Source organism: Schistocerca cancellata, chromosome 1 (genome assembly GCF_023864275.1).
Source record: "Schistocerca cancellata isolate TAMUIC-IGC-003103 chromosome 1, iqSchCanc2.1, whole genome shotgun sequence".
NCBI lineage: Eukaryota > Metazoa > Arthropoda > Insecta > Orthoptera > Acrididae > Schistocerca > Schistocerca cancellata.
Window position 1 is genome coordinate 235,717,879 of NC_064626.1, and position 7,465 is coordinate 235,725,343.

Here is a 7,465-nt window from a genome sequence, read left to right on the forward strand (position 1 = left end):
GTGATGGTATGGGGTACCATTCGTTGCACGTCTCGGTCACCTCTTGTTCGCATTGACGGCACTTTGAACAGTGGACGTTACATTTCAGATGTGTTACGACCCGTGGCTCTACCCTTCATTCGATCCCTGCGAAACCCTACATTTCAGCAGGATAATGCACGACCTCATGTTGCAGGTCCTGTACGGGCCTTTCTGGATACAGAAGATGTTCGACTGGTGCCCTGGCCAGCACATTCTCCAGATCTCTTACCAATTGAAAACGTCTGGTCAATGGTGACCGAGCAACCGGCTCGTCACAATACGCCAGTCACTGCTCTTGATGAACTGTGGTATCGTGTTGAAACTGCACGGGCAGCTGTACCTGTACACGCCATCCAAGCTCTGTTTGACCCAATGCCCAGGCGTATCAAGACCGTTATTACGGCCAGAGGTGGTTGTTCTGGGTACTGATTTCTCAGGATCTATGCACCCAAATTGCGTGAAAATGTAATCAAATGTCAGTTCTAGTATAATATATTTGTCCAATGAATACCTGTTTATCATGTGCATTTCCCTCTTGGTGTAGCAATTTTAATGGCCAGTAGTATAACTCTCTTGTGTACAGCTGCCTTCCTTGACACATGTTTCAACTATCAGACAAGTTTATGTGCTTCACTGTAAAATTTCTACAGCAAACTTTAAAAACTCATAATTTTCTAACAATAAGAAAGTACGCAGTTAGAAAAATGCCTTAAAACTTGGCTTTGTGATTCTTGCATTCATATCATCTCATTTCCTCAGGACATCGCCTGCAGTGCCTCTGCTGAGCTCGTGACCACATCGGTTGGACTCTAGAAGACTTTAAAACTGTGGCCTTGTCAAATGAGTCCAGATTTTAGCTGGTATGAGCTGATGGTGGGGCTCGAGAGTGGCGGAGGCCCATGAAGCCATCGATCCAGGTTGTGAACTAGGCACTGTGCTAGCTACAGGTGGCTTCATAATGGTGTGGGTGTACTTACATGAAGTGGAGTGAGTCCTCTGGCCCAACTGAATCGATCACTGATTGGAAATGATTATGTTCAATTACTTGGAGGCCATTTGCAGCCATTCATGCACTTCATGTTCCCAAACAACGACAGAATTTTTATGGACGACTATGTGCCATGTCAATGGGTCACAATTGTTCGCGAATGGTTTGAAGAACATTCTGGACAGTTCGAGCGAATGATTTTCCATCCAGATCACCCGACATGAATCCCATTTATGGAACATATCGAGACGTTAGTTCGTGCACAAGATCCTGCACCGGCAACATTTTCGCAATTATGAACTGCTATAGAGGTAGCATAACCCAGTATTTCTGGAGCGGGTTTCCAACGACTTGTTGAGTCCATGCTATGTCGAGTTGCTGCACTACGCCAGACTAAAGGAGGTCAGACACGATATAAGGAGATATCCCATGACTTTCGTCACCTCAGTGCACTTTTGTGGACTCCTGCTACTAGGTATCACAAAATACCACAATGCTAATGCTGATGGATGGCAACGCATACAACAAAAATTTAACATGCATTGTACTGTAGCCAGATTAAAAAAAAAAGCAAAGAAGTCTTTGACGTCAAAAGAGGACAAAAGAATCACTCAATTCAGGGGTATAAACTGATGAATTCTATATAAACACATGGTTTGTCTACATGCTCATGGACAGTTTTCTTGGACAAGTTTACAGAAAGAAGGATGAAAACACAGTAAATTATTTCGCAAGCTCTATTAGTTATTTAATATCTGGCCCAATAAGAGTAAGCTGCAACTTCTTCACGTTTTTCTCTCGAATTTTGCATAGGGCACCTTGGTGTATAAGTTAGTGGTAGTAGTGAAGTTTGCTTTTCCTGTAAGATACGGTGTATTGCACCTTAGAAAGTTGTGCTGTTTCTGGCGCCACCAACATTGGGTTTGGAAAAGTTCTGAAAACAGATGTCATTGCATCAAATGTACATTTAATTACAACAATGGCGCGTTATAACTGCCGATTGAATATTTTCTGTTGACTACCAGTGGGTGGTACTCCAGGACAAGGCTTCCTAATTCTGTCTGATAATGCCACAGAAACATAACGAACTGGCATATTTCGACCAGGAAGAGAAGTTGATTGGGGAAATATTTCACTGTCCTGAAGTTTTCTGTAAATCAAACTGTCATGGAAAACTTCACCGTCACTCATCCGGCCGTGGGTACCGATATCGGGAAATAGAAAATTGTAGTCACTGTCAGCCAGACCTGTCATTTTTTCCTATGAGGAGTATTTAAACCGGTAGAGGAAGATTTCTCTGGTGGCAAATTAATGAAGCCAACAAACGCTTTTCCAATTTTTTTATGACCAAGAGACAACACATTAACACAACCCAATTTCAATTACAGTAGATTTTCAAAAATGCCTCCATTGACACGTAAACAAAGGTTACACCGTCGGATCATGTTTTCCAGGAGTATCCTGAATCGTTCCTGCTGCTGCTACTATCCGGTCAACCAGATCCTCTTCTGATGCAACAGGAGTTGCGTAAACAAGGCTGCGCATCTCTCCCCACACAAAGAAGTCTAGAGGGGACATATCTGGGGATCGAACAGGCCATGGTATAGAACCACCTCTGCCAATCCACGTTTCAGGGAACCGTCGGTCCAGGAATCGACGCACACGACGACTGAAATGTGCCGGCGCCCCGTCATGTTGGAACCACATGCGTTGTCTTGTAGGGAGCGGGACGTCTTCCAGCAATTCTGACAATGCTCTGGCTAGAAAATTGTAATAGTGCCTACCATTTAATGGCCTAGATAGCAGATACGGCTCAATTAAACAGTCCCCAGCACCGACCCACTTGATGAGCGCTAGTAACTGTGGCATGTGGGTTATCCTCACTCCAAAATGCGAATTGTGCATGTTGAAGACTCCGTCCGCCCGAACGTTGCTTCATCGCTAAACAACACAGAGTATGGAAATGTAGGATGCATTTCACACTGTTCCAGGTACTACTGCGAAAACTGTGGTCTGGGTGGATAATCAACTGGTTCCAGGTTGTGGACACGCTGTAAGTGAAATGGACGTAACAATTGCTCTCGAAGGACTGTTCTTACATTCGTCTGATTCGTCCTCATGTTACGTGCAATTGGACGAGTGCTGATTGAAGGATCCCGCTCCACATGCTGCAAGACAGCTTCCTCAAACTGCAGCGCTCTTACCGTGCGACGGCGTCCCTGTCCAGGTAATCTGCTAAATGACCCGGTCTCACGCAGACGTTGGTACACAGCAGCAAAGGTCGTATGATGCGGGATACTGCGATTAGGATATTGTTGTTGATAAACCCGCTGTGCAGCTCGTCCGTTGTCGTGCGCTACGTAGTATGCACCAACCATATCAGTGTACTTACTCCCGGTGTATCGCTCCATTAGTAAACAGAGACAGTGCACTACTACACTGGTGGACAGCAGTTGCTTACAACTGAAGAGCGTAATACGCCCTGTAACAACTGAAGATCTTAATACGGCTTCCAGCGGTTTAAATAATCCTCATAGGAAAAAAATGATATTAGGGAAAAATATTTGCTTTGATGTCCACTACAACCTCCCAGAGTTTGTCGGTTTAACTACTTTTCACCATGAATAGAAACTACTTTTACATATTTAAAAACCTCTGATCCATTATGGATGGGGGTCTGTATTTTGACACGTTTGTCATCCAAAGCCCCAAAACAGCGTGGGAATTGCCACGTGTTTCCAGATATTTATGCTACAAGAAGCCATTGTTCACTACTTGGAGGCAACTGTAACAAACAACAAAAAAAAAATAGTACGATAGTAGTATAAAATGATACAGTTTCCATTTGCTAACTCTGTGTGTGTGTGTGTGGGGGGGGGGGGGGGGGGGGGAGACCACAACGACGCCTATTCATACCAAACACCGGCGATTGCCAGATGGACCAAGCAGTTTCCGTTTCAAAAACCTTATCAGAAAGAAAGAAGCAAGATCCTGATGAGGTCGATTTATGTTGTCAACAGCTGGCGAAAAATATTAAAAAATCGGCGAATTTTGCAAGGGAAGAAATTACTCGTTCAATAGACCATTTTTATATACAATAGAGCAATGAAAACTCATTATGTCACCGTGCACCGAAGTTCTGCTGACAACCAATACTGTAACATAAAATATGTGCAACAGCCACAAAACTCTGAACTGAGCAATGAACTAGTGACGACTGTTCCCAAAGACGTAAGGGCATTGTTAGTATGTGAAACAGGCGACTGACTTTTATTTCACATTTTTTATACTTTTTATTTGTATTGTTAAAAAGTTACCTACTGCCTGTACTTTAAGTATTCCCTAAATTGTGTAGTGGCGGTTTATGGTGCTAGAAATACGCGCTTTGCAAGCTTCAGACGCTATCAGTGACATAATTTGAGTGGATATTTACAAAGGAAGGGTGGGCTTCTCAAACTTAATAGTAGTTTTGACGCGCTCTGTTACTGAATGTAATTTTAGAAATGCACATTACCTGATATTTCTAGGTCTCACACATTGCTTTGAAAACTTCAGGCACTATCACTGATATCAAAAAGGAAATGTAAGATCACCTGATAGATAGATAGATATTCTTATTCCACATCTAGAACAAAAAAATTTCAAACTCAGATACTCCAAAGGCTAACATGGGCCAAATAAGCGATGTATCAGTTTGTCTGTGTTAAAAAAACCTGTAATTTCCATAGATATGCGGGTTTATTTTGGGAGTACAATACATTCTGGGACCAGAACAATGACAAATTAATATGATAAATTAATACGTTATTAACAGACTTAGTCCTGGGTACTCCATGGCTTGAACTAATAGATTTTGGTATTTTGCTAGTAATACGCCGTCTTCACTCACGCTGTTTTGTTTTCGACTCGTTTTGGAGCATTTCAGTTTTCAAGAACCACAATAACGTTCATGAGTATTAATCTTGGACACGAAATGTTCAACTTCTGCCTTAGCGAAAAACTCCATTTTTGCCACTTAGTTGTATCTCCGCATCCAATATACCATCCCAGTGAGTTATGAAGGGAACTCCTGCGTTTGATCACAGTATTCTCTACAGGTACAAAGGTAATCGTGGACTGTCTGCATTCTATGGTTATAGAGTAGTCGTTAAGCACCAAAAGTCGTAGAAACACGCAATGGAGTGTTGCCCGAGCAACGTAAATGAGGTAGCATATCACATTCCTGCACTATGAGCAGTAAAAATCTGTTTGCATGGAACAAAACGTAACACAACTACAAATTCCCAAAACAGCTGTGAGCCTATGCCTCGATTCCACATAAAAAGAGAAACGAAATACCCTTCATTGACTAAGATGATGTAAACTCCATCCTCAGGACCGGAGTGTCTCATTGGTACCGACCGACTGCCACGTCATTCTCTGCCAATGGCGTCATTGGATGTGATGTAGAGGATCGTGGGGTCAGCACACCACTCTTCTGGCCATTGTTAATTTTCGTGACCTGGAACCTCTATTACTAGGTCAAGTGGATCCTACGATATTGGCACCACAAGGCTGAATGCATCCAATTCCTGTCCTCCCACCAAGGAAAAATCACTGCCACTCCTGGGAATCGACGCTGGATCCTAATTCATTGAATTCATCTCAGCTGTATAAAATTTCCTGCCATGACCAGTAAAGTACGACGTGACCAGTGTAGATGACGTAAAGTAGTTCAAGCTTGCAAAATTCATAGAGAGTGTATATGCTCACATGTCTGCTCACGCTCACTGTCATATATATATTCTGATGCAATCGTATGGTGTCAGTCCTGATCAATGTAAATATTGACGGGATATGAAACAATGTGCACAATGGACAAATGATACCACATGGATGAAGTTCCATTCACACTGTACAGCGAAATCATACTGTATATGATTACAGCCAAAGACTTTTACAGATATGTACTGGTTGTCTTGGACAACAATTTCATGTATGGCCTAGCCTTGTACTGTATCCTCACCATGACCCATGAATTTATTCAACAGATTTTTCTTTCTCCCACTTTAATTTTGCAGACTTATGTATGTTAGTCCTATACTCGGGAAATAAATGTTGGGAGGAGATAAAGAAATTCCGAACTGCCATTCTGGGCAAGACGCTAGTGATGCTGGTTTGTCATTGTCTTTCTCTGACCTCTTATGAAGTATCAAGTGTGCATCTGTGCTGGGTAGATGACGGAGGTGAGTGCCAGTGCAATTATGGATGAAGAAAAACTGGAGGGTGAATCCGGATCCAGCACATCGCCTACTCTCAAACAGCGCTGGGCTTAATATCCTAAACTAAACCATGGATCATCGCCAATAGTATCAGATGACCTCACACCACAAGGCACTGTTGAGATTTGGGACCTAACCCAGGACAATGATGCAGAGTCTAGTGATCTAGAATTGTACGCCAACACCTAACAACGAAGAGTTCTTTTACTGCCAGGATTCAAACATCCTACCCCCTAGACCTCCCAGACGAGCGCCACTGCACAGATGGTCTCAACAGTTGTAGGGAAAGGCGGGCACGAGGCCATTTTGCTAGTGTGGGTTGCCTACATCAGGGACAGGCATACATTCAGGGCAAACCTATTGTTCTCTTTTGACTGCAGGTCCTAAACTTATTGTTCTGCTAAGTGGATTATGACCCCCTGGCGATAATCTGCCTTCTGAGAAACCCCTCCCTCCAACCCTCCCCCTTCTGCTCCTCCTCCTCCCCGCCCCCCCCCCAACCCTCTCAGAACTCCCCTCGTCAATGCAAGCACATTTTTGATATCAAATTGACTGACTAATTAAATCGATCAATTAATTAACCCCTGCCCCTCTGGGAAACCCCTCAGCCCTCCCCCTTCTCTCCTCCATGTTCCCCCACCTCTCCCACCTGGAAACTGGTGGGAAAAGGACCCAGTTCGTGCTGGAGAGGTTGGATATCGTGGCAGGAAATTCTATTACATAGAAAAGGATATACTGTTTATTTATTATAAAATTCAACTTGCTGGGTGAGATCTCTCTTTTATTTGGTGGGAAGAAAGCTCACATCCAGCAACTACATGTCCTAATTACATAATTACACTGCTGCAGTGTGGAGGTGTTGTCTTGTTGGAGAATTTTCTTGTGTGCTCACCTTGAAATGCAGGGATCGACTGAGCTAGTGCACAGTGCTACCATCAGAGGACATCCTGACCCCCACTCCTCGCCCCAACGTCCTAATTACAGATCACAGTACTAAATACCACTGACCACAGACTAGATATGAGCCTCCTTTGGTCTCGGAGCCCCCAAACAAAGCATCAAATTGTGGCAATCTGTTGATCAGGAACTCTCTTCCTCTCACTGTCTGTCTCAAGATAATGATTGGAAGTAACTGGATGTCTTCAAGTACAGTTCTATGCTACCATCTGACCAGAAAATAGTGCATTTGGGCTAT